Source organism: Varanus komodoensis, unplaced genomic scaffold (assembly GCF_004798865.1).
Source record: "Varanus komodoensis strain SLA01 unplaced genomic scaffold, ASM479886v1 scaffold6_4, whole genome shotgun sequence".
Lineage (NCBI taxonomy): Eukaryota > Metazoa > Chordata > Lepidosauria > Squamata > Varanidae > Varanus > Varanus komodoensis.
The window spans coordinates 20854782-20877935 of NW_025336347.1; the positions used below are offsets into that span (position 1 = coordinate 20854782).

At 46.7% G+C, this 23154-nt stretch overlaps 1 long non-coding RNA gene across 1 annotated transcript; it reads right to left on the bottom strand.

Moving 5' to 3' along the window:
- Positions 1-4516: 4516 nt before the first annotated feature.
- Positions 4517-17833, bottom strand: LOC123034466. The gene is made up of 6 exons (XR_006416761.1): positions 17706-17833; positions 15164-15259; positions 12731-13403; positions 9514-9622; positions 8675-8710; positions 4517-5305 (listed from the first exon to the last, which is right to left on the bottom strand). It is a non-coding gene; the product is annotated as an uncharacterized LOC123034466 (long non-coding RNA).
- Between the last annotated feature and the right edge of the window lie 5321 nt (positions 17834-23154).

Sequence of the window (23154 nt, forward strand, 5' to 3'; positions counted from 1 at the left end):
CCCATGGCTTTCTACAGATGCAAATACAGTTTCACAGATGCTCTCAATATCTTAGTTTAATACCTGTGAACGATTGCAGAGCCTCTTGCAAAATCATGGTTTTTTTTAGAGAAGGCATCCAATCTTTTTCCCAGCTCAAAATAAACGTCTTGCTTCTGCGAATCCAACTTGCTTCTAACAAAAGAAACAAACAAGGAAACATTCTTAAGGTAACCCAAAATTCTTCATTGGGTTTTGCTGCAAAAGGCGACATGTAGCTTCAAGTAGTCATTGCAATTAAAGGAAAACATTCAGCCATTGCAAAATAAATGAGAAATGCTTATTGTTTCTCAGTAACTGATTGGGCAGAAATAACCAAAGATGGTAGAAGTTACTGGTATGCAAATGAAAGCTGAAAGAGATTTGGCCTGCTACGTGTGTATACCAACATATTCGTTGCAAGGGAAATTTGCTTTTTAAAAAATCACCTTTCTCCATTCAAAGAAATTTTCAGGGAGCTCAAACATCCTTGCCTTCTAGTTGTAAACCCACCACTACTTCCATCTTTTTTATGTAAAGCAAAAAAAAAAAAAATCTAGTAAGAAAAAAAAAGATGGAAGCTCTGCAGAGCACCTTCTAATTTGTAGCACAACTCTTCATCTGGAAACACTCCACACCTTTGACAGTTTTTTCAAGTCTCTCCAGCTCCTTCCGTGTTGTGGGGAAAGGTATAGGCTTGGGATGTGAATTTCAGCTGGTCATGGTGAGCCAACCAAAAAGATGCAGTTTTGGCTCTGGTTGTGCACTGCACTTCCCAAATGCAATTCGAAGTCAGAGCTCTGCCTGATCTACTTCTCAGCTCCAAATGTGGGCTGTAGCTCAGCAGCAGAAAACACGCTTCGCATGCACAAGGCCACAGGGTCAGTTCTTGACATCTCTGGGAAGGATCATGAAAGACTCTTTTAAGAATCTGGGAGATCAGCTGCCAGTCAGCATAGACCAGGGGTGCACAGCACAGGGCTGCAGCTACACTGCCTGAATTTGGCCCAAAAAGTGTTGTAGGTGGGAAAAGTAGCATCCAGAGTGTTGCAGGGCACTACAATGAGCTCACAAACAACTGAATTTTGACTGTTTTGGTGCTCCATAGTGGCTAGGTATATCTTGTCTGAAACGAGAGGGGCTTTTTGGTGCCCACGGGGTGGGGGGGATGCAGTATACAGGATGCCAAGGAGCAAAATGGCCCCTGCCTCTCCCAAAATTGTGTAGCCTATGCTGCACAAGATGGACCTCTAGCCTGACTTGGAGTAAGTCAGTTTCTAAACCTGAAGAGGTGGTCCGGGGTCCTTAGAAGCTTGGTGCAACTGGAGTGCCAGCCTCCTCCGCCAACCTTGGAGCTGAGGAGGTGGCAGGATCATTCCCACAGGTTTGCTGCACCCTGTAGATGTACCAATCAGCACCACAGCACAGCTTGCCCCGGAGCAGCCCCCACCTTCCTCTCCAGCTCCAGGGGGAAAAGAAAGCTGGGCCTTGCCACACTTGCCGGAGGCTGGCCGGAGCTGCACCAGGGCACGCGCAAGTGAGGACCTCTGCATGGGGCCCCCTGCTTCACGAGGCTCACACTAGTAAAGCAGTGAAAGAGAAGCACACGAACAACCGTCACACAGTCCCAGAAGGCCCTTCATGATCTTGCGTAAGGATGCAGCCGCAGAAATGACCTACCTGCTCAAAGTTTCCCCAATATCCTAGTGGAAGGGAAGAAAGGGGAAGTTTCACTGACTCAGAATCACATTCCAGTTCCGTTATAATGCCATCGCCCGCTTGCATGCCTGTGCACATTTGCAAGAGTGTGACTCCCCTTTTTGACCACCTCTCACCAAATTGCGGGAAGTTGGTTGTGCCACAAGGAGAGCGATCTCATGGCTGCTCGCCCAGATCTGCACATCCGTAACATTCCTTGGATCCTCAGCTGCAAGGTTAGGAAATCTCTCTGCCTGTTCCTGGAATCAGAGCTCTGAGCCCCCTGCCCTTTCCTGGAGAGCAGCACAGAAGGAACCACGCAGCTGCTTCTCCAAGGCTGCAAAAGTGACCCTGAAGAAGGGCTCTTTGGGGCCCTTCAGGAGGAGAGGAGACCAGCACCAGCAAGATTCAACTTATCCCCGTGGCACCTCGGCCTCCTCCTCTCCCATTCTGAAGCCCTCTACTCAGAGAGCTCACATAAGCCACTCGAGTGGTGTACGTGAAAAAGGTGTGGGGATGATCTTCACCGCCACGCTCCTCCCGGCATGCGCATTTTGGAGGACACCCGTGATCCTCCAAGTTCAGGGAGATGTGGGCATTCCAAATGGGTTGCACCTTACATCACTCAGTACTTTGAACTTTCAATTTCTAAATTCCTGACAATACACAAAATACCAACAAAATGAGTGATTCCCTGTAGAGGATGTCCAAAACGCCATTCCAGTTCTTCTCTGGCCCTTGCCTGGAGGTACAAGAGACATGGTCCAAACTCTGCACTTGGGCTGCAGGTGGCTCATGTTATGTTGTTATGTGCCGTAGAGTTGTCTCTGACTTATGGCAACCCGATGAATGAAAGCCCTTTGAAATGTTCCATCCTTGAATGCCCAGCTCAGTTTTTGTGAACTCAAGGCTATGGCTTGATTCAGGCCATAGCTGGACTTCCTCTTCTTCTGCCTTTGACTTTTGCTAGCATTATTGTCTTCTCTGGTGAATCTTCCTTTCTCGTGATGCTGCTTGGGCACTTCTGGGGTGGCCAGCACTGGCAGTTGTGTGACCACCACTTGGCAAGAGCAGCAAGGAAATTTTGCCACTCTTGCTAAACAGCTCACTCACCACTGGGGTTGACCCACAATGATTTGTATTGTCCGGGTTCAGATGGCACAACCATCTATTGTGCATAAGCCATGGGTTGTCAAGGTGGCTCACAGGACAAACTTAAGCCACCCTTTCAACTCATGTGGGGTAAGCCCAGTCTGTTTCTCTCCAAACAATACAGTCTCCCTTGCTTATTTCAAAAGTTATAGTCTCTATTTCCAGAGTTTGTTATTTTCTACTGCTTAGATGGAAAAAACTAGAATACAAGTGCTAGGCTGGCCTCGGCCACAATAAATGGCCATTCTCTCCACCCTCAAGGTGTTTGGGATGTCAGAGGCAATTGTTCTTGGCACGCGTTTCAAGGCGAGGGAGGCTTGGACTCTCCCAAGGGAGAGGATCGGCCCTGGGAAACAGCCTCCAGATCTCGAGATGGAAGAGCTGGGAAGGATCATCTAAGGCTGCCCTATCCAGTGATCAGGCAGACTCTGAGAATAGCTGGGATCTGCAAGTTCTGGGAGGAGGTGTGGGACAGGGACTCCAGCAGTCAGACAAACCTATTATGATCCTCAAACCCATGAAGCTTTGTCAAGAGAGAAGGGCTGGCCAGCTAGAGGACCAGTGTACGGCTAAGAGGCTGTCCCGTCTCCAGATGGCCCCCCCTACAGGGGAGGGGTCAGGGTTCCCCAGAAGGAGGGTTCTCAGGAGTAGCTTCTAGTTTGGGTTCAACAGACCACTGTGTGCATGCTCAGAGACTCTTTCTGTGCTGGCTATAGTTTGCTGGATGTACATTGGAAAATAAAGAGCTTTTGGCAAAGAATGGTCTGTTGTTTTGAAAGGGTGAATGGGGAAACCTGACTCCGGACACTACGGCCCTGGATGCATTCTTGATTTTGGTTTTTACACAGTGAAGAGAGCAATCCTATTGTAAGCCGCCCCGAGGCTTCGGCGAATGGGGCGGCATAAAAATGTTTTAATTAATAAATAAATAAATAAATAAATAAATAAATAAATAAATAAAATATTGCTGTGGCAGGGCAGGAATCCCCGGTGGGGCATCTGCCACTACCAGACCCTCCCAGCTTGCTGTGGCCCGGATGTGAGATCCGGAGTGGGCTTCCTCTTTCTCTTGCCTCATCGACACCAATGGGCCAGAATTAACAACCGCAGTGCCAAGCTGGGTGGGGACCGTCAAGGGAGCAGGTTTGGGGGTCCTCTGGATCTAGGCCCACTGCCTCTAGCGCATTTCCTTTTGGCTCCTCCTGCATACTGGGGGGGGGGGTTCCCAGGGGCATGCGTGCTTTCTGTTCAGTGAGTCTCCTCTCTCCTGCATGAAGGACACTTGTGACACCCTCCTCCCCACTGTTTAGAAGCTGCAACTTGTGCAAAATGAGGCGACTGGGGCCAGAATGACCAAGCACATCATGCCAATTCTGCCCAGTCGCACTGGCTGCCTATATGCCTCCCGGCACATTTCAAGGTACCAGTTTTAATTTGTGAAGCCCTAACATGGCTGGGGACCACACACCCGATGGCTGCCACACCTCTCCTTGCTGCCATCTACCCAGGTGCTGCAATCAAAATCTGGGAAATGCCTAAACCGCCTCGTCCAAAGGCTTTCTGTGCCAGGCTAAGAGCGTCCTCTGTAAGGGCATTTAGTCAACCTTAAAAGGCATAATGAGGCATCATGTCAGCTGTCTAACAGGTATTAACTTGTTTTTGTGCCATTTATTGTGAATCTTATTAAATACACACACACATTAGTTTTTATTGAAAGGTTTCTGAATATGAAGGTTTGATTAGTACAGTGAAAAATTGTACAGCCAATGGGGCTGGGAAAGGGTGTCCAGCAGAGTTTGCTGTTCCAACTATGCTTCAAGTCAGCTTTGATGTCATGCTCTCACTTTTTTAAAAGTTGCAAAAATATATTAAGTATAGCTTTCGGGTAACAGAAAGAATCATTATCACATTTGCATTTCATGTTGTCAGGAATGTATTTTGATCCATTGTTGTTCTGCAGATATATCCTGATATAACAGCTCAAAGGAAGGATGGATTTTCTCTGACTTGAAAACGACAGAAGAATAACCCCACAGAACATTCCCCTTAGCAGCATCAAAAAACAACACCCTGTTTTTTCCAATATCCAGATAAACCCCAACTGTGGCATGTTGGTCATGTGCTGGTGTGCCACCATCATATTTAAATGCACCGCTGTCATTTCTTATAGCCCATACGCCCCCTTTGTCATGGCTTCCCTTCCTTTTAATGGATTCCCTGGCCACCCTCACTTTCCACTTTCCCTTATTTCCAATCCTCACCTCCCAGTAAAACCTCCCAGAGGTGAATCCTTCACAGCCCAGCACACAGTACGGAGACTTAAGCCACTGTGAAGAGTCAACTACATCACACCTTTTTCCTGTAAAGTTCACTTTTTTCCGGTGATCAGTTACTAAAAGTAGAGGATGAGCAGTGTCTGGATCCAGGGTCACTTTGACTGTAGCAGAGACAGAAATAGCAGAGAAAACGTTTCAGCTGCATCCAGGTGCACTTGATTTTCATTTAGAGTTATGAGGTTCTTGCTCCTGACTGAGCAAGCCGGAGAAGTTGGGCTGGAAGGCTCTGTGAAAGTCTTGAGCCCACATGGGGCTGCTGCGAAAAGGTGAACTCCATGTTAGGTATAAGGTATAATAGGAAAAGACTTGACCGTGAAGTTACCAAGATCATGCTGCCCTTATCCAAATCTATGGTGCAACCACACTTAGAACACCACGAAGATGTCTCGGCACCACATTTCAAAAAAGATATTGTAGAGTTGGAAAATGTGCACAGAAGGGCAACTCAGATAATCAAGAGGTTGCAGCTACCTGCCTATGAAAAAAGGTTGCGGTTCCCGGGACCATTTAGGTTAGAGCAAAGTGAGACATGATAAAACTTTTCATAGTGTGGAGAACGTGAAAGGGGAGGCTGTTTCTCCCATAATACTAGAACCCAAAGGGTCATCCTGTAAGGCTGATAGGTGGAATGTTCTGGGCAAAAGGAAGGCCTTCTTCATACAGCACATAATTCAACTATGGAATTCACTGCCAGATAATGTAGTGACAACCAGCACTCTGGATACATTCAGGGAGGAGAAGGCTTTTAAAGGCTGCTAGTCCTGATGGCAATATGCTACCTCTACTATCAGGGGAAGTACAGCGGTGCTGACTAGTCAGGAGGGCGCTGCTGTGCTTAGGACCTTCTTGGTTTCCCAGGGGAAGCGGTTGTCAGGATCTGGGCAGCTCCAGGGCTCCATCTGCTGGTCAAGCATCAGAGGAATCAAATCCTGCTCATTGCAGGATTGGTCCAGACCCCAGTGCAGCACTCAGGCCCTTGATGAGCACCAGCTGCCAGCCCTGGGGAAGAGCCGTTCCTTCCAAAAACTGCCCTAGAAACACAGGTCTTCCGAGTGTTGCAGTGTCTCCCAGTGCCTACATCCTGCCTGACCTGATCCTGATCCAGAAAAAGATCCAGTCCTACGTTGCTTCCTTGCCTTGTTTGCCATACCTTACTGTTCCTGAATCCCACCTGGCTATCCTGCTCCAAGGCACATGCACCTTGCCCTGTTGCTTTACAGGTTATTGATCTTTGGCCTGTTCTGCCTAGGTCCTTGCCTTAGAATTGCAGAATCGCAGAACAGCAGAGTTGGAAGGGGCACGAAGGCCACTGGGTCCAACCCCTGCTGCTGCGGGTCACCAGTTTACACCATCCTACTCAGATGATGGCCCTGCTCTGCTAGGTACTCCTGGTTCCTAACCTTGGCCTGTTACGTGACTACAACCCTGTTCTCACCACTGGACTGTGTTTGGACTTTGTGTTGTCTTGGGTCCCGATGCACCTACTTGGATACCTGCCACCCACAGCCCGGTCCCTGAAAGCTGCCTGGCCCTTGTGTGAACAGAGCGGTGGGCTACACGGACCCTTGGTCTGATCCAGCACTGCTCTTCCCAATCTGTCCCACCTCCAGCATCCCACGCATATGACTGCCCTGGTCCTGCCCCAGTGCCAGAAGAGCAATCCTGTCCTCGATCAGCTGGGCTGTGGGGAAAGGAGGAAGCAGCTCTGTGGGCTGCATGGTCATCCACATGCCCATCCAGGAATCTTGACCAAGGAAGGGTAAAGGCAATAATAGCGTCTCTCCCAATTCCCAAAGCAATGTCATTTCACCTTCTGCAAACAGCTCTTATTTACTGTCCAACTAGGTATAATCAAAACCATCTCTAGGAAAAGCACAAACAAAGCTGAGCTGTTTCCCATACTCTGCCCTGGTTCAGATGGAACAAAGCAAGAAAAGCCACTTCGGTCCTTCCAGACCAGCACCTTGTTCACTCACCGACGAACCCGCTGCCTGCAGGGTCCCTCCTGCAGGGTGGGCACAAGGCCTCTCCCTGCCCAGTTCCTCCACAACGAGCGCGTTCAGGCAAATCACCTCTGATCTAGCGCACGGTGACACATTAGCAGCAAGGCTAGTAGCCAGTGTATTCGTCCAAAGCCCTTTTAAAGTCAGCCAGATTGGCAGCCGCTTCCTCACCACTTCCTGGGACAGTGAAGTCCATAGTTTAACTATACATTGTGTGAAGAAGTCCTTCCTTTTATCTGTCCTGAATCTCCCACTAATCAGCTGCATGGGATGACCCTGGGTTCTAGGGTTATATCTCCCTCTTCATCTCATCCACACCATGCATAATTTTTAGCCCCTGTCTGTCATGTCTCCCCTTACCATTTTTCTAAGTTATATGATCCCAGCTGTTGGAACTGCTCCTCATAAGGAAGCCCTTCATAATTTTAGTTGCTTCTCTGCACATTTTCCAACTCAATGTCGTTTTGCAGGTCAGACAACCAAAGCAATATTCTAAGTGCAGTCGCAACCAAAATTTGAATGAGTGGGGTACAATCTGAGCAGTTTTACTCCATTCCTAATGATGCCTAAGCATGGAGTTTGTTTTTTTCACAGCAGCTGCACATTGGGCTCGTCCACCCCGCTCCCCAGTGCCAAGATCCCTGCCTTGCCCAGCCACTGCTAGCTCAGATCCCATCCGCCAATAGCTGCACTGGGGAATTTTTTGCCCCAGTATACATTACAGTATACATTGAACTGCATTTGCATACTGATGCCCGTTCTCTGGAGAGATCACTCTGACATAATGCTAAACCCTGGTTTGCTACTATAAGAACAAGCCTATGTACTTGCTTTTCCGGTGCAGCCACAAGGAGAAGTTGAGAAGTTTGAACTTCTGCTCTTAAACAACTGTAGTTCAGCATTCCTCCCTAGTTCTAAATCACTGGCACCATTAAGACTGGGCTAACAGGCACAGGTGCAGGGCTACCTGCAGCCTCAAGGGCCCTAAACAACACTGCTAGTGGGCATGGAGAGCTTTCACCTTTCCTTCTTTTTAGCAACTGGCATGCTGTAGAGCGCAATTCTAGTCACACCCACCCTTTTCTTGGGTTAATGAAGATGCAGGCAGAACTGGAACTCCATTCTGCAGCTTGCCCAGTGATTTTTTTGAACAGAACAGAACTGTTGGTCTCTCCAATATCAGCAGCAGCCTGCCTGTGTCCTACTAAAGTTGGACCGGTCTGCACACTGCCACTTGAAAGGCATTGTGCAAGTACCCTGACTTTTTCTCCTTAAGGGATTTTAAGGGATTATGACCCAGCAGGGGGAAACTCATGAGGGCTCAGGAAGAATCCTCCCATCACTTTCTGGCTGTTATTTTGAGCCACTGATTTTAAAATAATTCTTTCTCGAGAGCTTAGCAGAACATGTAAGAGCGTCGTCTTGTGTATCTCCCAAACCCTGCCCCAGTTTTTCCTGGAGACTTACCCCACTGCACTTCCAACTGTCCCGGCAAAGTTTCCACTGAAAGCAAAAAAGGCAGATAGGAGAAACAGGCATGGGGTGGCGGGAGGTATGCTCAGCAAAAGTCTATTAATTCCACAGGATTCAAAAGCTCAATCCATGAACATGTGAGTGGCCCAAATGGTCCACTTTACATGCCAAAGTTAATGGGTGAACTGGGCTGGCACAGAATTGTGTCTGATGCTTATCTGTACTAAGAACATAGCCCTCGGCTCACATGTCCTGTGCTTTTCCCTGAGAGCGTGGCTACAGAACAGTAGACAGAAATGGTGGTGTGCCATTTGTGTAAACCAGCCAGAAGAACGGAAAAGGGCAGCCAAAATCAACTGAAAGGGGAAGAGCTCTCTCACAGAAGAGAAAACCTCCTTGATAGAGTGGTTTCAAGTCCCTTTCCTGCATCCCTAACATTCAGGAGCAGTGACAATATAGCGTTTCCGCACCTCCTTCGCTCACATTGAGGTGTGAAGACTAAGAAATAACCTGGGAGATAAAACATGGCCTATTGGCTGAATGACGACCATGTCTGGATGTCCCATGAAATCACTCCCACAAATTGTGAACAATACACACTGAAATCGGTCTGGAAGCACATGACCTTGCACTGGCCTCCTCCCCAATATCGGGTCTGAATAAACAAGACATATTTGTTCAATTGGCTCAGTGTCACATTACGGTTTAAGCTCTCTGCTGCAAACATCTGAAGGTTTTAGCACAAAATCATGGACTTTGTGGCCCCCTCCCCCAAAGCCCACCTCTTTCTGCAGATAGAAGTATTTCATGGCTTGTTGACTTGTGGTTTGTACCTGTGAATTCCCACAGAATCTGCTGCAGAATGATATATTTTTAGAGAAGGCATGAAGCTTTTCTTCCAGCATAGAGCAAACATCCTGTTGAGGGAATTCCATCCGGCACCTAAAGAAAATTAAATCAATTTCATTAAGCTATTATACTAGTTCGTCTTCTTTCTTAAATAAGGCCAGTCAAATTATAATCAATAGTTTTTAGAAAATGATATCTCCTACAAGAACACCTGAAAGCTTGCAGGCTCAGTTTGTACTGTATGCCCTAGAAAAATGGGGAACCCCAAGAACACAGCTGTGTAGGTGATATCAGGCAGGGAAGAGATATACTGCCCCAGATTTCTGATAGGTTTTCTCAAGCAATAGAGCTTTATATATCTGAAATTAGCAACATAAAACACGCGAAACTGTTCATCATTTATTCATTCAATTTATCTTTGAGAAATCATGGAGGAGATGGAAACTGCTGGATAACTGGGGAAAGGGTAATGTCATCCCCATCTTCAAGAAAGGAAAAAGAAGCTGAGAACTACAGACCAGTCAGTCTGACATCAATCCCTAGGAAAATACTGGAGTGGGTTATAAAGCAGTCAGTATGCAAACACCTGAAAACAATTCACTGATTACTAGAAGCCAACATGGATTTCTCAAGAACAAACCCTGCCAGACTAAACTGTTTAGTCTTTTGATTGGGTAACCTCCCTGCTGGGCTGGGGGAATGCTGTGGACATTATCTGTCCTGGCTTCAGTAAAGCTTCTGACAAGGTGCCCCCTGTCATTCTGATCAGGAAACTGTACCAGTGCACTGATGACTCCCCATTCTACCTTTCTTTTTCATCTGATGCAGGTGTGGCAGAATCGGGGTCTGGCCCCAGTAACAGATTGGATGAGGGCCAATAGACAGAAACTTAATCCAGACAGACAGAGATACTGCTGGTGGGGGGATCATCTCTTCAGATAGGTGACATCTTGCCAGTCCTGGGGGTTGCACTCCCTGTAAAGGGCAGGGTTTGCAGCTTGGGGAAAATATCACTTCCAAATTCCATGAAGTGTTTGTTCGCTTGTTGCATTTATATACCACCCCAGTAGCCCAGAGGGCTCTCTGGGTGGTTTGCTGGGCGGTTTAGTTCCCCTTTGCTCAGCACCAGTTAGGCCTCATCTGCACTACCGTGTCCAATTTGGGGCACCACAGTGTAAGAAAGATGCAGCCACACCGGAAAGGGTTTGGAGGAAGGCAACAGGGGGTGACCCAGGACTGGAAACAAAGCCCTCCGAGGAGAGATTGAAAGACTGGGATGTTAACAGGGACTGGCGGATATGCACATATAACGCCAGTCCTTTACCATCTGCACTGGCTATCAGTTGAAGTCTGGGCTCAATTTAAGGTGTTGGTGATGACCTAAAAGCCCTAAACAGCTTAGGACCTGGATATCTGAAGGAGCATCTCCTTTCCTATGTGCCTGCCCACCCCTTAATGGAGGACCTTCTTCAGGAGCCCTCTTGGAAGGAGATTAGGAGAGTGGCTACCGGAGAAGGGCCTTCTCTGCAGTGGCGCCTCGGCTGTGGAGCATGCTCCCGAGAGGTGCACCTGGCACTGGCACTTGATTCTTTTGGGTGCCAGGCCAAACCCTTTTTATTTTCCCAGCATTTTAAGGTTTTAATTGCCGTTTTAATTGGAGTTTTTAATGTACAAAAATGATGCTGTGCTTTACTTTGTTTTACTGTAAGACTGTCCTGAGACTATTTGGTAAGAGGATGACATAGAAACATTTTAAATAAATGAATGACTAAATAAGATATGGTAGCACTCTGCAAGTACTTGAAAGGTTGTTACAGAGAGGAAGGACAGGATCCCTTCTTGGTCACCCAGAGTGCAGGACACAGAATAATGGCCTCAAGCCACATTCCAGCTAAATATCAAGAAAAAAATCCTGATTAGTAGAGCAATGACACTGGAAGCAATGGCCTAGGGAGGCTGTGGGCTCTCCCACATGGGAGGCATGCAAGGTGCACCTGGACAGCCATTGCAGAGGAAGGGTTTAACCTGGGGTCCTGCACTGAGCAGGGGGTTGCGCCAATGGCCTTCTGCCCCCTTCCAACTCCACTATTCTATGATTCTATTCTAAAGGCCAGAGAGGGCTGGGAAGACAATACCTTTCAGGAACACAAGCAGAGACAGGAGAAGTTATAGGCAGTCTGTGTCCACATTACATGGAGTGGAAGAATTTGGGATATTTGCTTGAGAGATAAGGTAAAGTAGAAAGAGGAAGCTCTGGCCTCTACTGTTGAAAATGCCAAACTGCCAAACATTTGTAGGGCAAGTCCTTCTTTCTTCAGCTCCAAACGCGGAGAAGCCCCATAGCTCATTGCTGTAAAATACACTTGGCCTACTGATGATCCCCGGTTCAATCTCTGGCCTCTCCAGGAAGGGCGAAAAGCCTGGAGAGTTGCTAGCAGGGTAACCAGGGCTGGCCCACGTGCAGTGGAGGTTGGAAGCTCTGGGGCCAAGCGGGCAGCATGAACACTGCAGCCTCTAGTCTGAATTTTCAAGGAGCCGTCCGTGGTGATGGACCTGAACCACCACTGGCCTCACCATCACCTGGCAGGTCCAGAACCACGGACGGCCCCTTTACAGCTTGGCTGCTGCCAGGAGCAGACCCACTGCGGCGCTGATACCTGAAGCCAAGCACTGCTGGCGAGATGCACCAGAAGAGGGTCCTGTGCCCCTTAGTCTGAGGAGGTGCTCCAGGCTCCTTGGAGGTTCAGCCCAACTAAAACAATCCCTTCAAACCGGAGAGGTGGCAGGATAGTCCCCACAGTTGTGCTGCGCTGCAGAGACGCACCAATAACCTTCAAAGGACAGAAGGTCAGTATCACGGTGACAGTTCCTGCACTCTTCTCCAGCTACAAGGCTGGGAGGAAGGTTGGCGCTCATCAGACTAACTGGAGGGAGAAGAACATTCGCTATGGCAAGCATAATTGTGGACCCCTGCCAGTCGCTTTACTGGGAAAGAACTAACATGGCGGAGTTTGTGCAGAATTTGAGGGGCAGAGCTTAGCTGGGTCAGCGGGAGGGTGAAGCAACAGACGTGACCGACCTGTTCAAGAGATTCCCAATGTCCTAGAGAGAGCAGGAAAATAAAGCTAGGCATGTGGTTGCATATACTCAAAAGCACATCCATTGATAAAATGCCGCAATGCTTATAACTCCCATATGAACCTGCTTTTGCACCCGTGTGCATGTAGCCAAGGGCATTCAGGAGCCGTGGTGTGCAATCGCCCTCTCTGGCCAGTTTTCACAGCATAGCAAGAATGCTTTGATCAGTCCACACCTGGCACTTCCCGTTCTGCCAGCTTCCCTGGGCGCAGACCCTTCTGCTACTTCCGGCGGCCCTCACCAGCTTTAAGATCACAGTCCAACACATTCACGCTTCTGTGCATGATCTCCTGGGCTGATCGCTACTCAATTGAGTGGGCTTTATTTCTAGTATATGTAGGATTGCACCATAAATTTCAGAAATGTGGTCAACGTACATTTATATGCTACCTGTTATCCGTGCAGCACTTTATGGTGTTAAATGTTGAAATAGGTTTGTTGGATGAGGAAGTATTGCCCCATTTCAGTTTTTCCCAGCTCTCCCTGGCCAAGCCTTGCTAGGACCCCTTGACCTCACCCGCAGGAATGCACTTGGAGGCTGCTGGCTCTTCTGCGCTATCTCACAGATTAGAGTTCCCATAAAGCTGATCTCCCCAGAAAGTCTGCTGCCAAACGTCTCCTCCTCCTTCGCAAACGCTTCCAACTGGTCCAGCATGTTTTTCTTTTGCTGTTTCAGAAATGTTTCTACTTTCTCAAATTTGGCCACAATCTTCTGCTTCTCAAACTCCACCTTTTCCTTAAAGAGCAGACATAAGAGAAAATGAGAGAGTGTATACAAATGTACCAAAACAAAAACAAAATCCAGCCTGCACATTTCCCCAGCTATCCGATTGCAAGTGACAGATGTACAAATCAGCAAATCACATGCGTTCTATGGGTTTGTATTAAGTATATATTTTCCACTGATTTTAAAAAGAATGGGGAGCAAAGCTTTTCTTGGACATCACAGATTCCAGCCAATCAAAAATTACACATTGCTGGATTCTCTTCAGTTATTTTCCGTGAAACTCAAGCTCGGAGCTAAAGTGGTATGGCTGAAAAAATGAAGAGTACAAACTCTCGGCTCTTCTATTTGAGTGATCTCACTCTCAAATTATGCATGTTTGTAGACATCCACATAGAAATAAAGTTTATTTATTTTATTTTATTTTATTTATTAAAACATTTTTATGCCGCCCCATTCGCCGAAGCCTCAGGGCGGCTTACAACAATAAATTAAAACATCATAAATAACATTTTAAAATATATACATTAAAATAAAATACAAATATACAATATAAAATAAGCCACCCTGGCCAGATAAAATTCAATAATATTAACATTTAAAATGCTGCTTAAATAAAACAAAAGGCATCCTATTGAAGACATGCTCTCTAAACGACAGACTGCAGCATTTGATTTGTAGATGTTTGAAGAAAGATGCCAATGGCAGCAACTATTTATTATTTCCTATGGCTGCAAGACACCACGAGTGCCATGGAATCTGTATATATCCCTGCTGAGAAAACCCTGTCCAGCCCTGTAAAAACCCTATTCTGAAAGATACCCTTAAAAGTACTGCTGGAAATGGCGCGGGTTGCATTTAGCACTTTCCTGAGCACCTGGAGTCCTGTGGAAGGGCGGGTAAGGTGGAGGACACTGAGAATTGTCTGGTTCAGACAAAAACTTGGAGGGTCTTGCTGTGAAGGGAGCAATTCTACCTGACAGCCTCTTTCACAAGCACGGATTTCCCCATGCCTATGCTATGCTATGCTCTCACTTGCCAGCCTGCTCTTTGGGTACATGGCGCCGTTTGCCAGGTAAAAGCAAAGCAACGCAGTTGAAGCCCGGCTCTCTCGGTGCCTGTGGATGCCACCTGCTTTGAGAGCACAGACTCCCAGGGCACTGACCAGGCAAGCCTTCAAACCTTGGGCAGCTGGAGTTGCACATTTGCACAACTCCAAACTACTCCCCAAAGTAATGTGATGGTAACTCCAATGTGCCACCCGGACACTTTGGAGATCACAAAAAATTATCTCCAAAAATAAGTGGGGGAAAGGGGTTGTGAGTGGAAAGAGGAGATAAAGCAGTCACTAATTCCTCTGAGCTACTGGCTGGAAGACAGACAGGGCTGGATAGACCACAGTGTGTCTAACTGTCCCTCAGATGAAACATGGGTTGTTCCACAAACAATCCACACTGTAGAGCTTAACTGCAGGGGGGGTTGCTGTGTCATGTGAACTCAACCAATGAGTTTGCAAAGCCATTTCTACATAACCCACACATTTTCTTCACTTGGTTATCTAGGGCCTGCACAAGGGAACAATGGATTGCAACTGGTCAGATTTATTATAGTTTTCCTTGTCCAGCAGGAAAAAAGACATGTCTATAAAGCAGTTGACTGCAAGTGGCACAATAAATCCAGTGCCCTAACGGATACTCCATTTGTCCAACAGAAGAGTGAGCTAAATATAATCATACCTTGCCTCTGAAACACAAGATTGGACTAATACTTACCAGAAATGCCTTATACCTATTTTTTTCCTCAGTATGAAAATTGTAAGCCTCTCCTCTCTTTACTCTCCAAGCCTTTAACTGGGTCTCCAGTTCTTCCTAGAGGAAACAAGAATATGCATTGAAACAAGATGGGGAATTCTTGGCTCAGCAGTACTGCAAAAGAGAATGATCTTGGAGTAGTTGTTGGCTCATACTTTGCTTGCTGTCCACAATGTGATGTAGCTACTCAAAGGGCAAATGCTATTTTGGGATGCATTAATAGAAGTGTCCCTTCCAAATCACAAGAAGTACTAGTTCTCCTATATTCAACACTAGCCAGAGCTCATCTAGAATATTGCATTCAGTTCTGGGCACCAAAGGTTAAGAAAGATACATAAAAATTAGAAAGGGTTCAAAGGAGGCCAACAGAGATGATCCAAGATCTGGAAACAAAGCCCTGTGGGGAGAGACTGAGAGAACTGGGTATGTTTAGCCTTGAGAAGAGAAGACTGTACCTGAACAGTTGCCACAAACAGGAAGGACACGATTTCTTCTCAGTCATCTCAGAGTGCAGGACATGGAATAATGGGCTCATGTTACAGGAAACCAGATTCCAGCCAGATATCAGGAAGAACTTCCTGACTGTTAGAATAGTACAACAATGCAACCAATGACCTAGGGAGGTGGTGGGCTCTCCCACACTAGATGCATTCATGATGCAACTGGACAGCCATCTGAGAGGGATGGTTTAAATTGGTGTCCTGCACAAGCAGGGGGTTGGACTCAATGGCCTTTCTGGCCCCTTGGTATGTGAAGGGGTGCCACATAGCAGAAGGCCATGACTTGTTCTCCCCCACAGTGGAGGACAGGATTCAGTGGGGCAAAGCTCAAGGAACTAGGTTTCAGGCTGTATGTCAGAAAATACTTTCTGATGGTTAGGACCCCTAGGATATGGACTGGGCTTCCACAGGTGGTGGTGGAGGCTCCATCAGTGAGGGTGTTCAAGTAAAGACTGGACAATCACATGTTGGGTATTACATGAGTGAAGCCAGCTGGATGTAATAAGTGAAATTAAATGAGTCGTGCTAGATGGCCCGGAAGGCCCATGTTTCCAAGTAGAACACATCAACTTCTCTTCATCTTTGCAAAAGAGTTTCAGGGACTCCTGGTGCATTTGCAAATCTCTCCACCAACACTCTCTACCGCCTCTAATTTCATCCTTTTGGCTTATTTCTGCAACACACTCCAGTTCCTTGTTTGGCCTGAGCTTCCTTTTTGGGGATAGTTCTTTGCACCGAGGGCAAGAGAAATCAGTATCCCATTTCTCCCACAACTGAGTGATACGGGCCAGGTAGAAACTGTGTCCACAATCTATGGACACTGGCTCAGAAAGTATGCATGGCAGAAAGAACAAGAAAGTCCATCTCGAAGACTCTTTCCTGAGCTGTCTGTGGCCATGGTTGCAGAGCAAATCAAACAGGAACTCAGTGGCTCTGAAGCCTGTCAGTTGAATACAGTCTTGCCCGATGGTGCTGCCAACCACTCAGTCAGAACTAGACATCTCCACAAGTACACACACCACAGAACTTCCAACACTGGCAGAGGCAGCCTGGTCAGTCAAAGAATCATAGAATAGTAGAGTTGGAGAAGTCCATGAAGGCCATCAGGTCCAATCCCCTGCTGTTGCCAGTCACCAATTTGCACTATCCCACTCAGATGACAGTCCAATTTCACCTTGAATGTCTCCAGTGTGGGAGAGCCCCCCACCTCTCTAGGCAGCTGGTTCCACTATCGTATTGCACTGACAGTGAGGAAACCTTTCCTGATATCTAGCCTGAATCTGGGTTGCTGCAACTTGAATTGATTATTCCATGTCCTACACTCTGGGATCAGTGAGAAGAGATCTTGATCTTCCTCTTTGTGACAGCCTTTCAGTACTTATAGAGGGATCTCATGTCCCCCCTCAGTCTTCCCTTCTCAAGGCTGAACATGCCCAGTTCCCTCAGTCTCTTCTCACAGAGCAATGTTTCCAAACCCTGGATCATTTTTGTGGCCCTCCTCTGGGCTCTTTCCAATTTTTCTCCATTCTTCTTAAATCCTGGCGCCCAGAACTGGACACAGTACTTTAGATGAGGCCTGACCAGTGAAGAGTATAGAGGAACGATTACTTTTCGTAATAGTTGGATTTGGAAGGAATACTTCTATTAATGCATTCTAAAATAGCATGTGACCTTTTTTCAGCTGCATCCCGTTGTTGCTTCACGGTTAGTCTGTTCACAATAACTCCAAGTCCTCACGGTATTTTCTGTAACTTAGTTTGCAGATTTCCAGGGAGGGAAGGGTTGAAACCAGAGAGCTAGTTGGGAACTCTATGGTATGGGAGGCCCCATCCTGTTTTGCTCCCCCACTTCCTGCCATGCACTCCCTGCCTCTGGCAACCTCCTGGGCTGCGAGCGAACTGTCAGTTGCGATCTAACCAAAGCCGAGTACTTGGCTGCCATTCCAGCCTTAGCTGGCTCAGCGTGGGAACGCCCAGCTCTTATTTGTGCTTCTAGGCATTTACCTTCTTTTTGCCCAACGCTGGCAATCCGCCCCTGCATGTGTATTGTTAGAAGAGTGGAAAAAAGGATATTCTCTCCATAGGTCCTCTGGCTGGGGTACTCAGCATATCGAGCTGATCGGGTTAGCGGTCACAAACAGGAAATGAAGTAATGCGTTTCAAAGTCATGTGCTTCACCTGCCCTTGTTTGCTAGGGGCAGACGGTATTTCAGTGTCCGCTTTTAAGAAATGTATCATATTTTTAGCTTTTCAGAATATGTTATTTGATCATTCTTAAGGAGTCAGATCCTCCTCAAGGGCGCCTGAATTTTCATTTGCAGCACGAGTCATCCTATACAACTTCTCTTAAAGTCTTGGACACAAGATGGTGGCTTTAGTTGTGTGCAAATGGGAAATTATGTCATGCTGCTATCACACGTCCACGTGAGTGCAGTTGGATGGACACCAAGCTCTGTTGCAATGCACAGCCTGCCATTTTACACATTGCAGGCGTGGATATATACTTTGAATGGAAATTGCTTAACACTGTTTTTGAACATTAACTGAAATCGAATGGCTCTTTGATTAAATAGATGAACAGGTATGGCAGGGCAGATTATTGTAGCATGCCACAGAGCAGAGCTGTCAACTCCACATAATGGAAAGGAGCTTAGGAAATGTTATTTGTTGAATCTAAAGGTCCTTTCAGTTGCTTTTTCCCATGTGCTGAAGATGGAGAAAAGTCCTGCCTCAGGCTTCCTCCTCATCCCATGGTGTGCAATGCATAGCCCCCTTCGGATCACCCATGTATGAGAAATGACCAGAGAAATGACCTCTGCAAAGAGGTGCATGTACGTTAGCAACAGTATTTGCAAGCTGGCCACTACTGGAAAGAAGGCAGGTTTGTCTTGTCTCTAAACAGGCATGGATGGTAATTAGATATTAGAACATGGTTCTTCTCTACTGGTGAAGACATGTCCAGCCCAGCCTGAAGACTGCCAGCCTTCCATCTTTGATGCAATTCACATAAATGTTTCAGTCATGCACACTCGATGCCATATACATCCACATCCATTATTTATTTTTAACCATCACTGCCTCCTAATTTCATCCTCATAATTTTTAATGCAGATTAAAAAGATCAGATTGAAGGCAACATCACTGGAAAAGCTGTGTAATGCAAAGTATAAACACACACACACACACATATGGATATAAAATAAAATCTGAAAGACTAAAATTCCTGGAAAAATAGGAAGGCCTTTCCTGTCACTGGAAAGAGCACAGTCTAGGTGTCAAGTAGAGGTATTAAAGGGCAACTATTATAAATGCACCTCAAGAATAGAAAATAGAATAGAGTAGAAACACCACCACTCCGGCTGTCAACATGCCTTCACTTGTGTAAGTACAGATCCTTTATACTCAATAGTTGGCAGAAATTTCTAAAGCTTCCCACAGTGAAACCAAGAACAGCCCCTGTGAATGTTAAGAAGTGCTTTTTTTCTTGCTTGCTGGTGTCTTCAGTCATCATTGTGTTCACACTAACTCTGGGCAATAGATCACTCATTTCCAATTTACAGATCAGGCAAACCAAGACCACAGCATAAGTCTATGGCTGAAGTAGAATTTCATCCTAGTTTCCACCGCTGCGGCATCCTTGCAGAGCAGCTACAAGACAGTGACTTGAGCAAGTCCACATCCTGAGTCTTGGGCAATTGTGGGATGTTACCCCAAGTTCACACTCTTTATCCATTAAGCATGTTTGCGGGAGTGAAATAAACATTAAGGTTTTGATATAAAGATCCCTTTGTATGGGCGGAAATCAATTCTTTTCACACATGAGGCCAAGAGCCTCAGATTTGTAGCTGACTACCTATGATCTCCCCAAAACCAGTTTAGATTGTCCCCCAGAACCTTGAAGGCACAACCTGGGGTGGGATCAGCAATCTCCATCTAATAAGAGGCAGATTTCGGCATGCAAGCTTTTGTTCTCAAGTTGTGATACAGTCACCAGCAGACCTCAATGGAAATTACATTTACAGTCCCATTGCAATGAATTCTATAGTACTCTGTAAGTGTTGGGAAAATCAAAATCAATCCTTATAGAGGAAGGTTGCTTATAGTTGCCTTTGTGATATAAAATCAGACCTGCAATGTCCCTGCTCCTCTTGCCCAGGGGGAAAAAAAAAAAACAGCATTCCAAGCCAGGCTCCCTTTTGTTCCCTCAAGCATTATCAGTCATCTGTTCTTTTAAGAGACTGGGACTCTCCACTAACTATATTTAGCTGCAAAAAGTCATTCCTCTGCAGAACTGGCTCCCAAGGAAAGTTAACTGGGACCTTCCTTCTTCCAGCAGCAGCAAGCTGCCAGGCTGTGTTTTCTAGCAGTATGGCAATCACTCTCGTTTACAAGTGCAAAGTCAAACTCAGGATCTGCAATGATGCATGTACCTTACTGACTGTCAGGTCAATATCCTGTAATCATTGATATTTGCTGTACAATTATCTCATGTCCCCTCTGCACATCTCTCACATTGTTCTCTGTGTGAATATATTATGTGCCCATTGTTTTCTCATCATCTGCCCTGTTCCTGTGTACATGACTAGAAGACACTCTGTATAAAACACTCTGTATATGTGCTAGAAACGTGTAGTTGGTGGGCGTGAAGGTTTGTCTCTGCAGAGGGGTTTCCTGGGTGTTCTCACCAATAAAACTGCAGAGGTTCCTAACACAGGTTTCCCTGTGGGTGTACATTCTCACGGGCTGCTAATCCAGAGTGCCTTGACATAAGCAACTGACTGAACAAGCATCTGTCTACAGCGATGCTGCCAGGATATGGCTTTGCAGACTTACCTTGTACTGCCCGAGAGCTTCCTCGACAGGCACAAAAGTCTCCGTTGCTTGGCCTTTGGATGCCGCACATGCGAAACACATCAGCTTCTGTTCAACTTTGCAGAAGAGTTTCAAAGGCTCCTGGTGGATCTCGCACGCCTGTTCCCCACTGACGTTTTTGTCTAACTTCTTCTTTTTGGCTATTTCTACAATGATCCCCAGCTCCTTGTTCGGCCTGAACTTCGTCTTTGGGGATATTTCGCCACAGCGAGGGCAGGAGAAATCAGTCTCCCATCGCTCTGAGAACCGCTTGATGCAGCCCCGGCAGAAACTGTGTCTGCCGTCGAGGGACACCGGCTGGGTGAAATACGTGTGGCAGAGAGAGCAGGACTGCTCATCTTGGAGCCTGTGCGTGGAGGTGGCTGCAGCCATGGCTGTTTGCACGAAGCAGCTGAGCAAGTTTTGGTTTCCCGATTTCGGGCTGGCCAGACAGCAGAAGAGAGAGCTGGTCTTCCTAAAAGCTGGCAACTCTTTGTGGGGAGGGTGTAAAAGCCGAAATGGAACTCGGTGGGCTGGAATGGCCCCTTTATTTTAAAGCAATGACAAAGATCTTTGTTAGACACCTGAGAGTAGTGTTTTAGGGCAGAAAATTATCAATATTGTTTTATTAACTCTGCGATGCCCGGAACCAATCCGGGGCAGAACGGAGTGCTCCAGAATGGAAACTGCCAAGTGGGCCAAGGCAACCGAATTCTCCATGACAGGAATGCAGTCAGCTACAGAACCTCTACAGGGAGCCACATGTTGGTATGTTGTGGGTGACGCTCCCGACTCTGGAGAATGGCCCGGAAGGCAACTTTCGAGTGAGCCAAACCGAAGTCATCAGCCGCGATGCAGAGACTGAATAAGCCTCGCCACACACCTGTAGCATGTGCCTATGTGGGGGGGGGGGTGTTATGCTGGACCTCTCCCCCCTTCCCCCACAACAGTCCTGATGAAAACTAAGGACGTGTCTCCTTATTTAGGTGCGCTCTATTTATATCCTGCCTTTTTTCCTTTCAAGGTGGCTCACATCATTCTACTGCTCTCAACCTTATCCCCACATCAACCCTGGGAGGCAGGTTGGGCTGAGAGCCTGTGACTGGCCCAAAGGCACCCGGTTGGCTCCAGCTGAGCAGGGACCTGAACCCGGTCGCCCGAGTCCCATTCCTACATAACACCGGATCGGAACTATCCTCAGGTTTCCTGGCTCCCTGTAAGAACTACATAATCTTGAGGGTGCCTCTGCCCATTGGCCAAATGACCTAGGCACTCGACCACTCGGCCTAGCCACTTTAGTAACTGCTCATACATAACTTAATTCTATCCATCATTGTATTTTATCCATTGTATTGTATGTTTTTAAAATAATTTACGATCTCTATTTTAAATTTATATTATATTTTACATTTAAATTTATTGTTTCAGTGATTTTTATGCAATACTTCTGCATTCTGCTATGCCATATGAAATAGAATAACTATCCTTAGAGATTTTTTTTAGATGATATTCCAAGCTACATGTTTAATCAAGTCAGGCCTCAGAGGTCAGCTTTCAGAGATGGTTATAGTCCCTTCTGGAAGAACATCTCTGCCAAAGTGGTGCAGAGGGGCAGCTGCTCCACTCACAGCCAGTAGTACATTGGAGCCCTGTAATAAAGCAAAGTATTTTGGGAAGGGCTTGGGCTTGCATGCATACAGGTGTATCAACCCAGTAGACTTTTGGAGGCATGGCCATGGGCTTCCATGATGTGCATGCCAAAATACACCATTACCCCTCTGTCCAAGACCAGTTGACTACAGCTACAGCGCTCCATTTGCCTCCCATGCTGTTTTTAATGTAACACAAAAGGGGGCTCAGTGATATAAAGACCTGGGTTTGCTTGTTGCTGATCTCCAGGTAACACCTAGCTCTATTCCCATGGCAATCCCAGAGCGACTGTGGAAGTCCCGATTTACTTGGCTACCCAGGAGTTCAAGGGTGTGTCTCTGCCCCCCATTGTCATTTCTCCTGTGCATTTTAACTGTTTGAAATCTTTTAATGCTGATTTAAATTGATGGTATTTGTATTGTTTTTATGTATTACTGTAAATCTCCAAGCGCTTTGGCTATGCAGTGGTATAGAAATAACAGGACGGAAGTGCACCTAGTTACTACAGTACATTAAGCATCATCGTATTAATATAAATAATGCTTGATGCGTCATTTGAGTAGTTGAATGAAATCTTATTTCATCTTCACTGGCCTCCAGTTCCCCTGGCTCCCCCAAGCCCAAACACAGATGACCCAGTGGGAATCGGCCACAGGGGCAGCTTGGAGTTCACACAAGCCAAGAATAGGGTGCAAATATGGGGCAGCATCTGCCAGGTCCAGCTGTCTTCTCCAGTGCACAACTGCTGTTATGGTGGCTGAGAAGGAAAGCAGAGTAACCAGAAGATTGGCCGGCATCACCGCTATATGACCTGCTTTGACAGCTACACCCAAACTCCTACTATGCAGTCATTTGCGCCTGGGGGTGGCAGCCACATTAGATGGTCCACAAAGAAGTCATCCTTCCCGAGAGAGCACTGCAGTTCCAACAGAGGCGGGCTGTGTGTCTGGGA